At 63.4% G+C, this 19,037-nt stretch overlaps 1 long non-coding RNA gene across 2 annotated transcripts; it reads right to left on the reverse strand.

The window, feature by feature from the left end:
* Window positions 1-291: 291 nt before the first annotated feature.
* LOC120247790 lies at window positions 292-3,657 on the reverse strand. Of its 2 annotated transcripts, XR_005532414.1 has the most exons (3): window positions 3,297-3,657; window positions 3,067-3,158; window positions 292-1,648 (listed from the first exon to the last, which is right to left on the reverse strand). It is a non-coding gene; the product is annotated as an uncharacterized LOC120247790 (long non-coding RNA). The 2 variants fall into 2 exon arrangements; XR_005532413.1 differs by lacking the exon at window positions 3,067-3,158.
* Between the last annotated feature and the right edge of the window lie 15,380 nt (window positions 3,658-19,037).

The raw sequence follows: 19,037 nt of genomic DNA on the forward strand, positions 1-19,037 counted from the left end.
CAGAGGCTGCTGATGGTCACAGCGGCACTTGCTGCGCGGCAGAATGTACCGGATTCGTTCATCAGCTGACGCTACTGGGGCTGCTCTGGGCTCTTAAGGGCGATGCTGCTGTTGACCATCACAGAAGCGGGTTTGTGCAGACGGTGTTCAGCCCGGTGCCGGGAGGCTCAGCACATGTCCGCTCCCCTCACCAAGCCCGTGGCTCCAGCCCACCTCCCCAGCAACACTGCTGCCCCTCAGTCAGGGCCTCCGCCCTCTGGTTTAATCTTCATTTCCAAATAACATTCAGTGTTATTTCTGATTCTGATTTACATTATTTTTCATAGATGGCATCGTTCTTACTGACTTTAAGGTGGTTTGGAAGTATCCATTGTCCATTTGTGTGGCGTCCAGCCGCCCAGAGGGCCTGTGCGTCCGTGGTGCTGGGATTCCCGCGTCTGTGTTCCCACCTGCTTCCGTCAGGGTCGCTGCTGCACACAGCGCCTGGAGGACGTCGCAGCGCTGAGTTCTGGGGCGAGGTAGGTCATCGGCGGATTGCGGCCGCCCCCTCGGGTTCTTGGAGCACTTGTGAGGGTGGGGGAGCCTCTGCAGTGCTGTGCTGCGGGTGCTCCAGCAGCCCCCGTGGAAAGGCCTGCAGGGAGTGTCCCAGGGAGCGTCACAGAGGCCCGCGTGGAGACTCACACGGAGGGGCGGGCACGGAGCGGTGCACAGGGAGGGGCGGGCCTGGAAGGGCGCACAGGGAGTGGCGCACACGGAGGGGCGCACAGGGTGGGGCGCATGGAGAGGCCTGCACAGAGGGGCCCGCACGGAGCGGCGCACAGGGTACGGCCTGCGGTTTTGTGGGCCTCTCTGCCCGTGGGCCTGCGTCTCCTGCAGGGACACTAACCCTCTCCTCCTCGGCCCTGGGTTCCCTCCCAACGGCTGTACAGGTTCCGACTGATTCACTCTGCCGCTCAGGCTTGTATGAGATCCAGTTCCCGGCCTGCCCCTCGCGCATGTACCCCAGGTCCGTGTCCCTCTGTCCGCCCCCTGCTGTCTGGACGGCTTTCCCGGGACGTCCCAGTGCAGGCCTGTCCCTCTGAGAGCTCAGGGGAGCCTGACCGCTGACCCTCGCCTCCGGCTCTGACGTGGCGCCAGCCCCGGGAGGGTGGGCGGTGACGGCACCCCCTGCCCCGGGGCTCCCGTGCTCCAGGGAACCCTCCACTGTGTCCTCTCAGCTGCTCGATGCACATCCAGTCTCACCTCGCAGTGGTTTCCTGCTGACCTTCTGTGCTTGCTCTGCTCTCACCACTTGCCCCCATTCAGCTGTCCCCGTCCCCATTTGTCATCTACAATCACGGTTGTCAGAACTGAGGCTTCCTTTTCTTATGATTTTTTCTTGCTTCTACCGATACGGTGCTCCTCTATCTCTCATGAACATCTAACCCAGTTGCTGTGTTTGATATGAGGTCCTCATGCTTATTTAGGTCACGCCCTTGGTACATCTGTCCCCGTCACAGTGCCCCACGTGCTGCTCCGGGAAGGGCGCCCGCGCCTCGGGCTACTGTGGCCCCAGGATGCGTGTTCTGGTCCTGGTTGTGTGTCCAGTGAGCTGTCCGTCTAGTTGTGTTTCCTCAGAGCCCGAGGGGGACGGGGACGTGATGCAGACCTGTAATAAGAAACGTATGTTTGCTCTGTGTCCTGTTTCTGGCTCCCTAAACCCCTGGGATTTTCTACGTGATAAGACCCAATAAGGTGTATGATAATGGGGAGATGATGGAAAGCCCTTGAGATAGGACTGGTGGCCAGGGACCCAACCCTGTGATCTGAGAGCGGGAACCTTCGGTCCCACCCCCTGGCCTCTGGGACGAGAGGGGAGGGGAGGGGAGAGGGGAGGGGAGAGGGCCTGGTTGAATCTATCACCAATGGCCGATGATATAACCAATCACGCCTTTGCCACGGAGCCTCTATAAAAAGCCAAAACAGGATGGGGTTGGGGTCAGAGAGCTTCTGGTTGTTGAACTCCTGGAGACTGGGGAGGGGGCTGCTCAGGGAAACCACGGAGCTCCACCCCGGCCCTTCCCTCGCTCTACGCATCTCTGCAGCTCTTGGGCCCACTGTTCTGAGTTCCAGCCTTCAGATAAAGGGCTGATCCTCTAAGTAAAGTGCTCCCTGAGTTCTGCGAGCAGCTCTAGCAAACCAGGTGAGCCCAGGGAGGGGTCACTGGGACCTCCAACCTACAGCCAGCTGGTCAGAGGTTGTCACAGCTGACAACCAGGATGGCCACGGGCATCTGAGCTTGGGGGAGGGGCGGCCTCGCGGGACCAGGGGGCTGAGGCCAGTCCCCAGGTGGATGGTGTCAGAACTGAGGGGACTTGCAGGGCACGTGTGGTGCTTAGCGGGGCCCCTGGACACCTGCGCGCATCGGACGAGGCCGGTGCCTCATCTCTCAGCGGGGCCGGGGGCTGGGGAGGCTGGGTGCACCCCTCCGACACACACACCAAACCTTCACCATCTGCTCCGCGGGGCACTGTCACGCCGGGAGGGGCAAACACTCCCCCCTTAGAAGGTCGACTTATTCACCAGCCTCAATAATCGATAAGTAAGAGCCACGGTACCCAACGGAAGGTGTTTTAATTTCTCACTTTGACCAGAGAAGTAATCCTCCAGCTGGACATGGGCGCGCGCTGCCGGGCGGTCCTGCCTTCCAGGCGAGACCCGCTGTCCCCCGCGTGCCCCGCCCCCTCACCCAGGACCGGCCCCGCCCCCTCACCCAGGACCGGACCCGCCCCCACGCCCAGGACCGGCCCCGCCCCCTCACCCAGGACCGGCCACGCCCCCTCACCCAGGACCGGACCCGCCCCCACGCCCAGGACAGGCCCCGCCCCCTCACCCAGGACAGGCCCCGCCCCACGCCCAGGACCGGCCCCGCCCCCACGCCCAGGACCGGCCCCGCCCCCTCACCCAGGACCGGCCCCGCTCCACGCCCAGGACCGGACCCGCCCCCACGCCCAGGACAGGCCCCGCCCCCTCGCCCAGGACCGGCCCCGCCCCACGCACAGGATGGCCCCGCCCCCTCACCCAGACCCTGCAGGAGCAGCCATGGGGGAAAGACCCCCTGGCGTTCTGGCGTTCTGGAGGGTGAGTCCGAGCCCGAGGAGGGGAGTACCCCGAGACACCTGCGAGGATGAGATCAAGGGGCATGGGGGTCCCCGCGGGAAATTGCCGTCCAGGACCAGGAGCCCCGGGCCGTCCCCGCGGGCCCGGCTGCGGTAGCTGTCTGTTCTGGGCGGAAGTGTGTGCCCCCCCACACTCACCTGCTAAAGCCCATATTCCAGTGTGACTGGATTTGGGGACAGGCCTGGCGGGGCTGCAAAGGTTAAATGAGGTCATAGGGTCCTGATCAGATGGGGGTGGCGCCCTCAGGAGCGGGCTGGCCATGGGAGGGCCCAGCAAGAAGGTGGCCTCTGCAGGCGGAGGGCCGCCCGCCGAACTGCCCCTGCCTGCAGCCTGCCCTTGAACTTCGGCCTCCAGAACGAGGAGTCAGTGTTGTCTAAGCCCCCCTCCCCCAGCTCCTCCCTCGGGCCCTGCCGTGGAGCTGGCCCGTGGCGCAGGCCCCTGCCCATTGGGCTGCTCGGCGGTGTCGCCCCACGGCCACTGGGGCCCCGGGCAGGTCCTGAGAAGGGCTGATGGGCACCAGCAGCTGAGGAAGAGAGACCTTGTGTCTGTGGAATGCAGTCGGCTCTCAGTCCCATCCCCTCCCAGGGCAGGTGACATCCCAGTAACAAAGGCCTTCTGTGCCTTTGGTGAGGTGACCCTGAGGTGACCGGGAGGGCAGCAGCCTCAGGCGGTCACGAGGCCACGACGCCGGCAGGGCACCGGGAACAGGGCGCGGACTTCCCCCTGTCGGGCCACGGGGCCTCGGTGACAGGACCACGCTGCATGCCCCTCTGCTCCGCCTCCTCTGACCGCTCCGTCATCCCCGGCACCGCGCGGACCAGAAAGAGCTCGGGGGACTTGCTGAAGGGGCACGTCCTCCCCAGCTCGCCCCGGGCGCGGGTCCCACGGCCGACTTGTCAAAACGCCTGTGCGTTCACTGCACGTAAATCGTACCTCAAACACACACACCCCAAAAAGCAGTCATTACTTTAAAGTCAGGAAATACTGACCAAAAGACATGAATCCCCAAAGTGTGCTGCGCGCGGAGGCCACCTGGGAATTTGGTGACTTCTGTGAGTAACAGAACACGGTGACATTTCCACCAGGTCTGCCATAATAATTTTAGCGACTGTGACTCAATACTGTGCGTAAATCAAACTTTTTTCAACAAATTACCTACGGTTGGGAATTCGCTGCTTGTAGGGTTTTCCTTTCAACATCGTAACAGTCCCGCCTCAGGCGCCCGCAACTCCGGCGAGTCCGTCTAGTCACGTTCCGGGGTTCCGTCTGTGGCCGCGCCACCCTGAGCCCGCCCGAGCTCAGTTACTGCCTGAGAAAAGTCCCCAGATTGGCATCGCTGGGGCGAAAGGCACCCGGTTCTAAAAGTTCGGGCTGTTTTGTTTTTTTTTTAATGCCATGTGAGAAGCAGTGACTTCAACAGACTCTGGCCCTGCCTCGCAGTTGAGCTTCATTCCCCGGGGGAGCTGGGGGTGCTGGGCCTGCAGGGGCAGGAAGGGCAGTCTCCCCTGCACCCCACCCCCCAGGAAGGCGTCGCTCCTGCTGGGGACCCAGAGGGGCCACAGGCACTAGAGCGTCTGCTCGGGCTCAGAGAGCCGCGGGGCCGCGGAGGCCTAACGGGCTGACGGCCCCGAGACGGGGAGCCCTCGGAGGGCTGACGATCGCGGGGTCCCAGCGCTGGCCGAGGACTGGGCTAGGCCCCGGCCGGGAGCCCCGGGGACGGAGAGAGAGCCCAGCAGAGCTTCCACACGCACCCCAAACACTTGTGCCCTCTTGGTCCAGCCAGGCTCCCAGCTAAGTCTCTGATGAGGCCGGTCCCTAAAGCAAGGCTCGAGAGCAAGACGGCGGCTCAGCACAGGACGGCCCATCCTGCCCTGCTCTGTCCAGACCGGGCTGTGGGCTCCAGCCCCCCCCCCCCAACTGCCCCAGGGCCGCTCCAGCGAAGGGCCAGCTCGGGTGGAACCGCTGCCCACCGTCGCTGACACCCAGACGCCCGTCCACCAGCAGGGGTGCGGCCGCAGCCGGCACGGCCTGCAGGACATGGTCGCTCACGAGAGGGGACTCGCTGCGCAGGCGTCCCTTGCCCTGCTCTACCTGAGAGCCACTAACTCCCTGGAGGCACCCCCGTCCTGCCAGAGCCAGAGGGCGGGGCCGGGGTGGCCACAGCGCCCGAAGGTGAGAGAAGGCCCCAGAAGGGGAGCCCCAAATGCCCCCTGAGAAATTCCCTCAACCCCCCGGAGGCTCTGTGAGGCGCGCCGGCGGGGGCCCGGGTCCAAGGAGCTCAGCTAACGGCACAGAGCCGAGCCCTTACGCAGGACAGTGTTTACGGTTTGAGTCCAGTTCGGTTAACCGCTCAATAAAAGAAATGAATGATCCGGGAGGGAACACCCCAGAACCGCAAGCCTCTCCCACACCCGGTCACGACGGGCCCGCGGAGCGGTGGGAAAGGCGACTGATGCCCAACGGTCGTGCAGCAGCGGGGCAGAGGGCGAGGCGCGGAAAACACCCTTCCCGGGAGAGAGCGCAGCACACCCGAGACCCTCTTCCGAGAGCGAAGCTGGAGGACCCGCACTGAGGCTGCAGGACAGGACCCCAGGTGTAGACGCGAAAATATAGAAAAACGTGAGGAGCCCGTAAACGGATGACACTTGTGGACAAATTCAAACGAAGATAGTGCAAAACAACGTTCGGAATCCCTCGCCAAGTTTATTTTTTTAATGTTTATTATTTTTAAGAGAGAGAGAGGCAGAGCGTGAGCAGGGAAGGGGCAGAGAGAGAGGGAGACACAGAATCTGAAGCAGCTCCAGGCTCTGAGCTGTCAGCACAGAGCCCGACGCGGGGCTTGAACCCACGAACCGTGAGATCATGGCCTGAGCCGAAATCGGATGCTCAACCGACTGAGTCCCCCGGGCGCCCCTGGAGTCTCTCGCTGAGTTTAAAACACAGGTAAACCTATGGGCGTCACAACCGCGACAGAAAACATGTCCGGGTGGGGCGTTTGCAATACACATGTACAGCAAAGCAGCAAAGGCTCGTGTCCAGGATGTATAAATATATAAAGAACTCCTGCAAATCAACAAGAAAAAGATAGACAACCCCATAGAAAAGTGGGCAAGCAGACGCCAGGGGGCTCGCCCAGTAGGCTCCCCCTAAAGGAAGACTAAGCCCAGGAGACAAATGGGGCAAAGAGCACTGGGGTCCCTTGAGTGGGGGCGTGGGCGGGAGGAGAGCCCTGGGGGAGCCTTGAAGCAGGGGTGGGGGCCAGGCTCCCGCCTCTGCGTGTTGCTCACAAGGTGATTGATTCAGATTGCGGCCTCGGTGCACTGTCTGTGTCATTGCCACCTCAGTGAAAGTGTCCTGGGTGGAGCCACGCAAGCCACGTGTCGTTCTGGAAGCAGAGAGACTCAGGAAGCCATGTCCCCGCCGGTTCAGTCTGCCTCTGCCTGACGCGGCTACAGACACGGGAGGGCCCTTCTTTTAGCCAAACCAGCGTCCTTTGTTGTGATAAAACACTTCTCTGAAATTCAACAATTCCTTCTGTCTGAATCCGAGTAAGAGAAATTTGATGTTCGATGTTAGAGTAAAGCTTGAGACAATCACCCTGCTCTGCTCTTCAGGGATTCCCCGCCTCCTCCTCTCCAAAGGAAGATGTCTGGAACGAGGTTTAGCAATTTAACGATGGCTATTTCTTAGTAGACAAATTTAAAACAACTTTTACAGACTCTTTTTGTAATTTTTTACATTATTTGTTATTTTAATGACAAGCATTTTTTTTTAAATAAACCATTTCTTTTGTGCTTCTGGTTTACCCATCACTAACTGGGTAACTTTGAGCAATTTTCTTAACCTCTCTGAGCCTCTGTATTTACAATGTTAACATGGAGATAGTATCACCAAGTTCATGGATTTTGATAAGGATTATATTAGATCCTGCATGTGGACTGTCAATGTGTCCCTCTTCCCATTGTTTTACCAGCTGACCAGGGCGGGGTTGGGAGATAATGCAGAAACATCTAGTTAAATCTGAATATCAGACAAACAACAAATAAATTTCAGTATAAGTATGTCCCACGCCATATCTGGGACATACTTCTATCAGACATTGCATAGGACATACTTTTATACTTATACTAAACAGTATTTATTATTTATCTGAAATTCAAATTTAACTGGATGTCCTGTATTTTTATTTACTAAATTTGGCAACACTACTCAAGGGTGTTGTTGTGCTTTTGTTTACCTGGTTTAACAAGTGCCAACCTTGTGCCCATCACATGGCAGGCTTCAGTAAATATCGGATGGATGTATGGAGGGATGGATGGGTAGGTGGATAGATGGATGGATGAATGGATGGATGGACAGGCAAACAGGTGTATGGATGGATGGGTGGATCAATCAATCAATCAACTGATCGATGGACAGATGGGTAGATGGGTGGATGGACGAGGGCACGGACGGACAGATGGATGGATGGATGGGTCGGTGGATGGATGGATGGACGGATAGACGGATGGATGGATAGGTGGATGGACAGGTGGATAGATGGGTAGATAGATGGATGGATAGATGGATGGACGGATGGATTGATGGATGGGTGGATGGACAGATGGACGGACAGATGGATGGATGGATAGGTGGATGGACGGGTAGATGGACGGATGGATGGACACTGGATACCGTAATGGTTTTAAGACTAAGCAGCCTTAAGGAACCCATGACAGAGCCAGGGTGGAAGCAAAGGAAGTGTCTTCTGATTGGAAGACCCTCAGCCTGACGCACCTGACCATCTCCCACTTTCTCTTCTCAGATTCTGCATCTGTAACATGGAAATGCTCTGCTGTGCCCCAGGGAAGAGGAAGCCCAGTGTGCCGGGCATGGGCCCTGTGTCCCTGACATGGGAAGGCGGGGGCTCCCTGCAGCCTTCAAAGCCTGCCCACCCCCTACCTGATTTCACATAAAAGGTTACCTCTCAGTTCCCAGCACCATGGAGTTTCTGCCAGCCAGCTGCCCTTTCCCATGGCCACGGCCCAGCTTGCCAGCCTCTCCAGGCAGCCCTCCCTCCAGAGGCCTCTTCAGTGCTGATCTCCAGTCAGGTACACCCCTGCCCCCGGGGGTCCTGAGCCCTGGGAACCACATCTTTCCAGGGAGGCCCGCCTCTGTCTGCAGGGGAGGGGCTCCCACCAGGAGGGCCGTGGCACCTGCGCATGTCTTTCCCGCCAGCCTCCCTCCTTTGGAGAGCTGCCCTCTTGTTGAACCAAGGTCTTGTGGGAAGCAGCCCACAGTCCTGGCTGCACCCCGGTCCCCACCACAGACACCGTCGAGGGTGGGAACTCTCTCCGGGGTGGGGCCCCTCATCCCCACCACCCCTTCCTCCGTTGGCGCCAGGAGCAGCGGCTACAGGTGCCATCGTGGGGGAGGGGGGAGACAGGAGGCTGGCGGGCAGGGCTGAGACCCAGCAGGGGCCAGAAGGGCCTTCTCCTACCTCCTGGGACTTCAGCCGGCCAACCCCTCTGTCTCCTTTCCCCACCGGGTCGGGTTGCTCGCTCTTCCACCCAAAATGCTCCTGACGACTGCGGTGCCGCTAAGAACCACGCGGGGTCAGGTCGCAGGGCTGCATGGAGCCCCATGGGCACCCCCACCAGCGTCAGGGGCCAGGGCCCCAGCGCCATCGCCCTGAGTATCTTCTAGCGCCTGAATGCAGAGAGGCAGATAACACATCTAGGGAGCGGGGGACGGGCCCCCCACATTGCTCAAGGGGGCATGCGGCTGGGGAAGGCAGCCTTCCATCTGAGCAGAAGACCCCACTCCCACGCGTGCCTCCTGTCCGCGCCCTGGAACCCACGGATCCAGCCCCACTCCCCGGCCTGCTGCTGCGAGGGGTCCTGGGGAGACCAGGGGTCTGGGAGCTCCTTCCTCTCTCGGGGCTCAGTTGCTACATCTGCATGTCATCGTTGGAAGGAGCGGGAAGGCGGGGCAGCCTGGGGGGTTGCCCCAGACAGAGAGGGCACCCCCTCCCCAGGTGACGCAGGGGCAAGAGGAGGGGCTGGAGCGCCTCGAGCCCGAGCCCCCGCAGGGTTCTTCCTCAGCAGCGCTGGGCCCGGCTCCTCCCACAGCTCTGGAGGGGCGGGGCGTGGGGGGCGGTGGTTCCCAGGGACGTGCGAGGCAGGGTCCCCACGGCTCCAGGGGACAGGGGACGTCTGGGTCCTCACGCTCTCAGGAGGGGGGCTTGGCACGAGCCGCGCTCAGCTCAGGACAGACCTGCAGGCTCTGGGGCGGGGGAGCCCCCAAGGAGCCCCTCCCTCCCCCGCCCCCCCTTGCTGTGCACCACACGGCCCGCCCTGGATCGGAGGGCCCGGGGGGGGGGGGGCCCGAGGTGAAAGCTGCTTAGGGAAAGACCCCGCACAGCACCCCCGTCAGGCCCGGACGGCGCGCCCCCCTCCTCCGCCCTCTCCTCTTCCTCCTCTTCCCAAGGAGACAGATGGCGATGGAAACGGCCTCCTTCGTTTTCCGGAGCATGACTCAGACCGCGGCTGCTTCCTCAGCCCCACACCGCAGCCCGCCCTCGCCCGCCCCAGGGCCCCCCCACGCCCTCTGCGGGACGCAGGGCCGCCCCAGGCCCAGGCGGAGCAGACCCCTGCGAGGCCTCGGGCTCCCTGCCCACCTGCTGACGTCCCGCCGCTGGGCGGCGGCGGGGAGGACCCCGAGTCCCGGGCTCCCCGGTGTCCCTGGTGGGAAGATGGGGGGGGGGGGTTTGGGCAGGGCCGAGCCCTGGTTCTCAGGAACACCGAGTTCCACCGCCGGGGAGGGCGCAGAGTGGGGGAGGGGTGTGCAGGGCTGGGAGGGCGCCCTGAGGGAGAAGGAGAGAAGTTTCCAAAAGCAGGTCCAGAGGTCAGTGTGGAATGCTGCAGGAGCCAGACGGACCAGCCCTCTCCCGGGGTGGGGGTGGGGGAATAAGTATGAGCCAGGGCCCGGCAGGCGGCGCCCGGGATCGGCCCTGGACCCTCGACCCAGAGCGTCTCTCCCCTCCCCCTCTGCAAGCCCTCCTTCCAGATGCCAAGGACAGTTTGTGGGGCTCCCCAGCTCCTCTCTGCTACCCCACCTTGTCTTTCTCTCCTCACTCTGCTGCCCGGCCAGGCCACAGAGCCACGCCCCAGGACAAGGCACAGGCCAGAGCCACCCCCCGGGACAAGGCACAGGCCAGAGCCACCCCCCGGGACAAGGCACAGGCCAGAGCCACCCCCCGGGACAAGGCACAGGCCACAGAGCCACCCCCCGGGACAAGGCACAGGCCACAGAGCCACCCCCCGGGACAAGGCACAGGCCAGAGCCACCCCCCAGACAAGGCACAGGCTCGGACGCACCCATGCACAACACAGCTGTCTGACCCCGCAGGGCGCTGAGATCCGAAGGCTGTAGTTAGACCTCCATTCCGTGCCCCTGGGAGAGAGAGAGCCTTGGCCACCCCACACCCCTCTCATCCCGCCCTGCCCCCCAGCTCCTGGGGAAGGGGGTGCTGCAGAAACTGAGCTCGAGGCCCATCTGCCCAGGGCCACAGGCTGAGGGCTGCCCAGGACCCTAGACCCCGGGCCACAGCACGTGGCTCCCTCCACAGGATCATCCGCTCCTGTGGGGCCTGTGCAGGTGGCCGGGCTTCCTGCTGCCTGACCTGAGGGCCACCTTCCAGCCAGCGACCCCCGTGCTCCCAGTCAGTAGGTCCCTGGGTCCCCTGGGCACCCGCCCGCCCAGTGCCCCTCCCTCCCTGTGAGCTGCTCCGCTCTGGGCTGCAGGCTCCTTAAGCTGGGAAAAACGAGAGTCCCCTGGCCTCCTGACCATGGCAGTGGGAGGAGGGGTAGGGGTCGCAGACGTGGGGCCTGTGGAGCCTTGTTCTGGTGGAGAGCCCCCCCCCGCCCGTGTGAGCTTGGAGCCGGCCGTGGCACCTGCCCGCTGTGTGGCCTGAGCGAGCTCCTAGCCCCTTGGGCCCTGGGTGCCTGTCTTTTGACAGGTGGTGACCCGTGCTGGCCAGAGCCGTGGGGCAGTGGAACAGGCTGAGCCTGGCGGGCGGGCACGCTGTGTCACGTGCTGAGCGCCCACTGTGGCCATGTGCCTCTCTGAGTGCCTCTCTGAAGGGCCTTGAGGCTCCTTCCCACGCTCTGTCCCTCGAGCCATGGGCGCTGGCCCACGCCCAGACGATGGGGCAAACCAGAAGACCGGGCCCTGCAGAGACCTTGGGGTCACGGCTGAGCGGGACTGAGGCCCCAGAGGAAGTCAGCATGCTGGTCAAGACAGGCTCCCGAGTGGCCCCAACCTTTGTAAATGGCCCCCTGTCCCCTTAAGCCTAAGCTCCCCTCGTCCTCAGCAAATACGAGGGGGACCGGGCTGCCTTCAGCGGCTCAGCACCCCCGTCTCCCGTGTCTTCCCGACAGACCGGGCGTCTGGCCTGCGGCAGACATCAAAAGCCGACTTCTGACACACAGTCACACACACACTCACGTCTCACCCCACCGGCCTGGCCCTGCCCCCAGCGGGTCCTTCCCCGCAGCCCAGCGTCCCTCGCCCCCGTCACTGCCCCAGCCCTTTCCACCCCTTGCCCCTCCCCTCCCTGCCCTGCTCCGTGGCTTGTCCAGAAGAGCCGCCCTGACTTCCCAGCCCCCGTCAGCCCCTAGTCGCCAGTGGCCAGCTGGCCCCCACCAGTCCCGGGCCTCACCCCTACCCCACCCCCACAACCTCACCCTCCTTTTCACAGAGAGGGGAGGGCACCGCTCTGCGGGGTTCACACAGCTCACACGGCAGAACCCTCCAGAAGAGCGGGGTGGGACTGCTGTTTGCATTGGCCTCCAAGGGGCCCCGGACCCGAGCAGCCAGGGTGCCTGCCCAGCAGCTGGCAGCGTAGGGGCACAGGGCCAAGAGCCACGGTGCCCCTGGGCTGGACCACTGGGCCACACTGCCCACCGTCCCCGGGGCGTAACCGGGCAGGCCAGGCCCTCTCCTGAAATGTGGCCCACGGCTGCGCAAGGCCCTGCGGGTGGTGGTCGGAGGGTACCTACCCCTCCCTCCTCCCCCCTCCCGGTCCAGCCCCTCCAGCCTGCCCCTCCCCCGCCTCACCACTGCCCTCCCCTCTCCAGCAGCCACTCCAGGAGGCCGAGGCGGGCGTGATTCAGGCCTGAGTCAGCAGCTTTGGGAGAAGGACTTGGCCGCTTCTGCCAGCCCAAGGGGGGCGGGGGAGAAGAGTCCAGGCTCTGTCAGCTGGGGTCAGCGGGCTTCCCCGGCCAGGACACACCTGGCCCAAAGCCCAGAGCCCAGAGCCCCCTTCCAGGGGAAGTTTACACGCACAAAGCCTATCACCTTGGAGATGGGTCTGGACCAGTGGGAGCCAGGGGAGGAGAGGCTACAGGTGGGGTCTCTGGCTGGGGTCTCCGGCTGGAGGGGCTGCTTTCCCGGCTCACAGAGGCTGCAGCCCACCCAGGACCCCCCTCCCCCAGTGGAAACGGAACTACAGGCTGACACACTCAGCAAACATCACTTGGCACCCTCCCCAGCCAGGTCCTGTGCAGGAAGAGCAAACATGGGGGGGGGCGCGGGACACCACGCGATGGGGCAATTCACCGCCTGGAATGTGCAGAGAAACAGCTCCCGCTCCCGGGCTCCCGGGGGTGGGGGTGGGGGGTGTCAAGGGTGCCTGAGAAGCTACAGCAGGGAGGGGCCTCTCGCGACCCCCGCCCGTAGTCTCCGAATCTGGATCTTGCAAATGCATCTGTGTACATACGTTGGACAGTTTAAAATGGGAATCAGAGAAGTCATCCTCGTGACCGCCATCAGCGAAAGCCTGGCGCCATGCTTGTCCGTCGCCTTCAGGGACTAGACGCTGTGTTGGCTGCTCCCAGCCCGGCTGGGGACGCGTCCGGAAGGACCTACTGATCAGGGGCTCTGGTGGCCATCGGCCCTGGGCGCCCTCACACTGCGAGCCGCACCCAGCTTGGCAAAGGGCTGCTGCACACACGGCCGAGTGACCGCGGCCGGCGGCCAAGCCCAGTCACAGCCTGTCAAATTAGCACCTGACTTCTAGTTAATTTTAAAAATATGACCAAAGTAACGACAGTTGAGGGATTAAAGGTGGTGCCATGTGGGGCCGCCCCAAAGGGCTTGCCTGGGGGCGGGGAGCGGCTTGTGGGGTCCTGAACCACACACTGTGGCAGAGACAGTCCGCAATTCCTTCTCAGGCACCCCCATAGAGCCAGAGCGGGGAGACCACTCAGACCCCGCACCCCGGCGCCCCTCTGCCACACCTGGCCTGGAAACCACAGGCTAATCAGGGAGACAAATGACACACAGCCTGTGAGGAGGGACAGGTCAAAGTTCAGTGGGAGAGAAGGGAAACAGGTGCCTGGTGCCTAGAGGCAGCGCCTCGGTGGAGGGAGGTGCACGGTGCACGGAGGGCCTGAGGGGGTTGGGGAGGGAGGGGTCACCCCTGCAGAGCCAGCCGAGGGAGGCAGCTGGGAGTTGGGGCAGCCAGTGTCTGCAGAAGAACCACCTCTGGGTCGTAGCTTTTTGGTTTTCTTTAACCCTTAAACCGCCGGCTGCTATTCGGGACATAAGCAGGGCCCTGATGGGTGCTGGGGAAGGTGGGCTGGGGGTCCGAGAGCAGAGACTTGGCAGGTGGGCGGGGCTTTGGGGGTGGAGCAGGGGCCCCTCCCCCGCCTCGGAGTGACTGTCCAGTCCAGAGTCTGGCATTAGACGTTTGGCATCTAATTCAGGCATGCCCGGGGCAAACTGGGGCCCAGGCCTGAACGCAGGGTATGTGGGACCACAGGTGGCTGCGGTGCTGGGGACCCTGGGGCAGGACTGGAGGTCCAGGGGTGGGTCGGAGTGAGGCAGGCACCGGCCCCCAGGCTCACAGCCACCCGCAGCGATTCCATTCATAAATACCCGGTAACAGGCTCCTTCCCCAAAATAAAGTCTTCAAGGACCAGCAACGCCCAGGCTTGGCACCGTGTCTCTAAGAAATATGGTCCAGGAGCCAAAGCCACCAGCGAGGGCTGCACACTTGGTCCCGTCTCTCCAAGAACACCAGGGAGCGTCCAACTGTTAGTCCCCGTCCCCTGCCCCTGCCCCTGTCCCCGTCCCCTGCCTACTGCCCCCTGCCCCCGTCCCCTGTCCCCCGTCCCCTGCCCCCGTCCCCTGTCCCCTGCCCCGTCCCGTGTCCCCTGCCCCCTGTCCCCGTCCCCTGTCCCCTGCCCCGTCCCCTGTCCCCTGTCCCCTGCCCCCTGCCCCCTGCCCCCATCCCGTGTCCCCTGCCCCATCCCGTGTCCCCTGCCCCCTGCCCCCGTCCCCTGCCCCCGGCCCATGTTTCCAAATTTCCTGCTCCCTTTTTTTTAATAGTTTATTGTCAAGTTGGTTTCCATACAACACCCAGTGCTCATCCCGACAAGTGCCCTCCTCCACTCCTCTGAGCCCCCTTCCCTTCTCCCCTGCCCCCCCCCCCGCCGCTTCCCTCTCTAGAGGGTAGAGAAGACCCACCCTTGAATCCACAGCTTCAAGGCCAAGGGCGGGGTAAGTCAGAAAACACCTGCATGGTGCAGACACAGAGCTTGGAGCACAGTGGGTCCCGGGGTCCTCCTCACCCTTGAAGTCCCCGGGGACTCCATCAGATGTGCCCCCAGGTACCCCCTCCCCCCAGTTCCCAGCGGCTTCCCCCTGGTTAACTGCAGGATCCTTTATACACAGGTGACACAGCCCCCAGTGTATAAACCAGTCAGGCTGCCCCATCGCTCTGCGTTCTCCGTGCAGAGCCGCACAAGCCCTTCTAGACCTCCCCTGGTGGCTGCAGCCAAAGGAGGCCGGGGAGGCGAGGGGCAGCCTGTCTCCCCCGGGTCCGCGGGAGCCCCAGAGCTCCTCTCTGCTCTGCAGGCCTGTCCCCGGCCATGGCCCCGGGGCACCCCTCAGGGGGGCAGGGACCACTGGCCGGCCCAGCTCAGAGACGTGCCTGAGGGAAGCAGGCCACGGACAGAGGGACCGCAGACCCAGAGAACAGCCAGCGCTACCAACACCCCAGCCTCGGTGCGGGGAGCGCCCAGCCGGGGACACGGACGGCAGTGAAGGGACCACACTTGGCAGTGGAGGCCTAGGGCTGATGGTCCTGGTCCAGGGTCACCACAAACACCCAGCTGGCTTCTAGGGGACGCAGGGTTAGAGGCTGCCAGCCTGCGCTTCAGTTAGCCTGGGGTTGGTCCTCGAGCGGCGGGGCTCAGAGCACTGACCGCTGCACCGTTCGAAATCCACGTATAACTTTTCACTCCCCCAAGACTTCACGAATGGCCCAGGGTTGACCAGAAGCCTTACTGTAACATAAACCATCAGTTGGTAGCATATTTGTATGAAATATGTATTATAGGCTGTAATCTCACGATAAAGTAAGCTAGAGAAAAGAAGGCGTTACCAAGAAAATAAGGAAAATACATTCATGGCACCTGACTGTAGTTGTTAAAAAACAATCTGCAGCTGGGTGGACCCACGCAGTTCAGACCCGTGGTGCTCAGGGCCGACTATCCACTGTGGACTCGCTCTCACTGAGCTCGGGGCCAGCGGCTCTGTAAGCTGCACCTGAAGGAAGTGTCCTGACGCAAGCGTGTCCCCCAGGAGGCACGGCCCAGCGCCGCATCGCCATTTCGTCAGTGAGCTTTCAACCAAAGGGAGAAAAATGTGGGAAACACAGTCCTGAATAGGCCGGAGAAAGATCCTTGCTTATGGCGTGGAACGAAGTCGGGAGGCGGGACACCCCCTTCTTCGACCTCAGCTGGGGACCTGCTCATCGGGGACTCAAAGTTTTTGCTGCTCTGGGTGCGTTACCAAGTGCGTGCAATTTTACGGTTGCAAACACGAGTTAACTGGTAGGCGAGCTTGCAAATACGGAATCTGCAAGTGATGACACTCCCCTGCGCGTGTGAGCGGGTGTTCAGATGAAGAGGGCGGATGTCACTCCCTGACCCAAGCCTCTAACTGACCGCCCGGGCCTCTGTCCTTGTGAGAGCAGCTGTCTGGTCCTGGGGCCCGGGGGCAGCACCTGCAGCAGGGCAGGCCCTGCCCCAGCCGGGCCTCGCACAGCCGGGCACGAACAGGCTGGCACGCGGGTGCTCCCTGTGGTCCGAGGGACACAGAGGGCGTGTGGGCAGCTGTGAGAGGCGGCCCTGAGTGGGTATTGGGGCCGCAGGGGCAAGGAGGGAGAGACGCGGGTGCTGAGAGGGGCAGAGCCCAAGGGCAGGGCCCGCAGCTGCCTCCCACTACAGTTCACCTGTCTGGAGGTGACCAGGGATGTCGTGTCCTTATGGACAAGCACAGAGGCGAATGGCCGGTGGCGAGGCTGGTACCCAAGTTCTTAGTCTCCAGGCAGAATTAGCCCTGACGTGGATCACTGCATGGACAGGTAGGGGTGGGGGGTGTGGACGGCCGGACGGGGGGTGGATGGAGTGGGTGGGAGTTGGGGGGGCTGTCTGTGGGTGGGTGGGTGTGTGGGTGGATGGATGGAGGAGTGGAGGTGGGGGGTGGGTGTGCAGGCGGGTGGGCTGGCACGCCCGCGCCGACTTCATTCTGCATCAGTGTCAGAAGTCATGTCAGGGCACCCCGGTAGGGAAGCAAAAGGAAAGATGTTTCGAAATGAAAGCAAGAAAAAGCATTCTGGGCGCCTGTCTAGGGAAATGAAATCTTGGTTCCATCCGGTGGCCTTAGGGCCCCCCTCTGGGCCCATGAGTGCCCACCCACCACACTCAGGGGTGTCCTGGCCTTCACCTCCGCCTCCCACGTCAGGCAGGGAGGCTGCTCTCTGAGAAGTGCCCACGCCCGCCTTCCCACTCCCGGCAGGGCTCACACCGGCAGAACCAAAGTCTGCCCATCCCAGTCTCCATCTCCGGCTTCCTGACGCGAAGGGGTGGCCGGCTCCGTGCTGGTCTGGGGGGGCAGGGCACCCTGCTGTGCGGGAGCTCATGGGCCCCCAGTGTCACTGCTGGGAGGCACGCCACCTCCGGCCAGCGTGCTGGCTGCGGCTAGAAGTGTGTCTGAGCTGCAGCGTGTTTCTGGCGCTCGGGCATCTGGGGTATAGGCACGGGCACACCCCCGGCTCCAAAAACAGCCCCAGGCCCCAGGGTGGGACCTGCCGGGTGGACAATGGCTTCCAGAAAGAACGTCCATCATCGGACGGGCTGAGTGTGCTGGGCAGTGGCTGCAGGAGGTCCCTGAGGTGGAAGCTTCTCCCCTCAGGGACAGGAAACCATGTCGGTTTCTGAGGCCTGGATGGAGGGGTGCCTGGGGGTGTAGAGCCACTAAAAGCAAAGGGGACCAGGGTCTTTATATGCCTCAGTGGTTACGGCAGGATAAGCCCACAAAGCTGAGGCCTGGCAGTGCAGAGCGCCGGCCGGAGGAAAAGGCACTGTGAGACCAGTGTCCACACCCACAGCCCGCCACCCCACTGACCTCAGGCACCCGAGACACAGGCTCACACGCACACTCCCTGCTCCGGCCGGTTGCCCGCTCCTGCGCTGAGCTCAGCCCTCGGGGTGCAACACAGAACTGCCTCCCCCGCGTGCCTCTGTCCGGGTGTCCGACCACGAGGGCCTGGACCGGGGACCCCCATCCCGGGCCCTGCCCACCGCAGGCACCTACTCAAGGGAGCCAGCCCTGGTGGCGCCAGCCGCCGGCAGCCTCCCTCAGGGGGCCGCAGAGGGCTGGCAAGCCGGATGCAGACCCCGGCCCATGCCAGGCCTCTGCTCCAGTCTCTGGGTGAGGCTCGGGACCCTGCCCACTCCGCAGGCCCGGGGAGGGGTGAGAGAAGGGGTGCAGGGCGAGCACAGAGGCCATGCTCAGCACCAAGCTCCCCGCCGGACCACCCCCCAAGCCCGGTCTTCAGGCTAGAAGGTCCTCCCCACCTTCCTCCACCGCATTCCTGCATCCGTGAGGTCAGCAAACACACCCACGAAGCATGGTGGCGGCCGCCAGGCGCCAGCTCAGGACGGCTGAGTCAGCCAGGCCTGGATCCTACCCTGCTTCCAGGGGCTGCCGATGCCGGGCACCAGCTGCTAGGGCCCAGGAGAGCATGGAGAGTCCTGGAAGCCTGCTCCGGGGGGGCGGGGGGCAGGAAGAGGAGGCCCCGAAGCTCAACGGGTCGAGGAGAGGGGCAGGGTGCTGGGGGGGAGAGGGCTCGTCTTCCAGGCTGAGGGACACTTGCCCAGGCAAGGACTGGGTGCATTCCAGGAACTGTTGAGTCCCCGCCCAGTAGTGGCCATCACGTCCCAAGTCTCCAGGTTGGAGTATGTCCAAGGGTCAGCAAGCACCTTTCCTGGCCGGCTCTCCTGGGTGCTCAGGGGCCCTCATGCGGGACTGGCCTGCTGCCCTGGGGCCCACCTAGAAGACACCTCCGGGCTGGGGCTGCTGGGCTGGGGAGGGGCCGCACACGCCGCTGGGAGTAGGCACTGACCGGCCCGGAGCTCCGGGCCTGATCGGCAGCCAACAGAGGGGCGCCGCGGCTGCTGCGAGGGCAGGATCTGGATGGAGCAGGGCCGGTTTCCCAGCCTTGCGTCCGCGCCCGGCCCCGCCCACGCCGCCGCCTCCCGCGTCGCCCTCCCGGGTGCAGGTGTCGCAGAGCCACGCCGCCACCGCACGTTCTCAAGCTGCGAGGTCCCGGGCTCCTCGCCCTGGGGGGGAAGCTGCCAAGCCCGAGGCGTGCGCACGCCTGGCGCACACGCAGAGCGCTGGCGCAGGGCCCCCAGGGCAGGGGCTGGACGCGGGCCTGGTGCGGGCCGCGCCCCGGGAGCTCCGACTGAGGGCGAGACCTCAGAAGGGACTTCCAGGGCCGGGGCCGCCTCTCCCTAGCCAGTCAGCCAGGCGTCCTGAACCTG

This window comes from Hyaena hyaena, unplaced genomic scaffold (assembly GCF_003009895.1).
Source record: "Hyaena hyaena isolate Hyena2069 unplaced genomic scaffold, ASM300989v1 scaffold_546, whole genome shotgun sequence".
Lineage (NCBI taxonomy): Eukaryota > Metazoa > Chordata > Mammalia > Carnivora > Hyaenidae > Hyaena > Hyaena hyaena.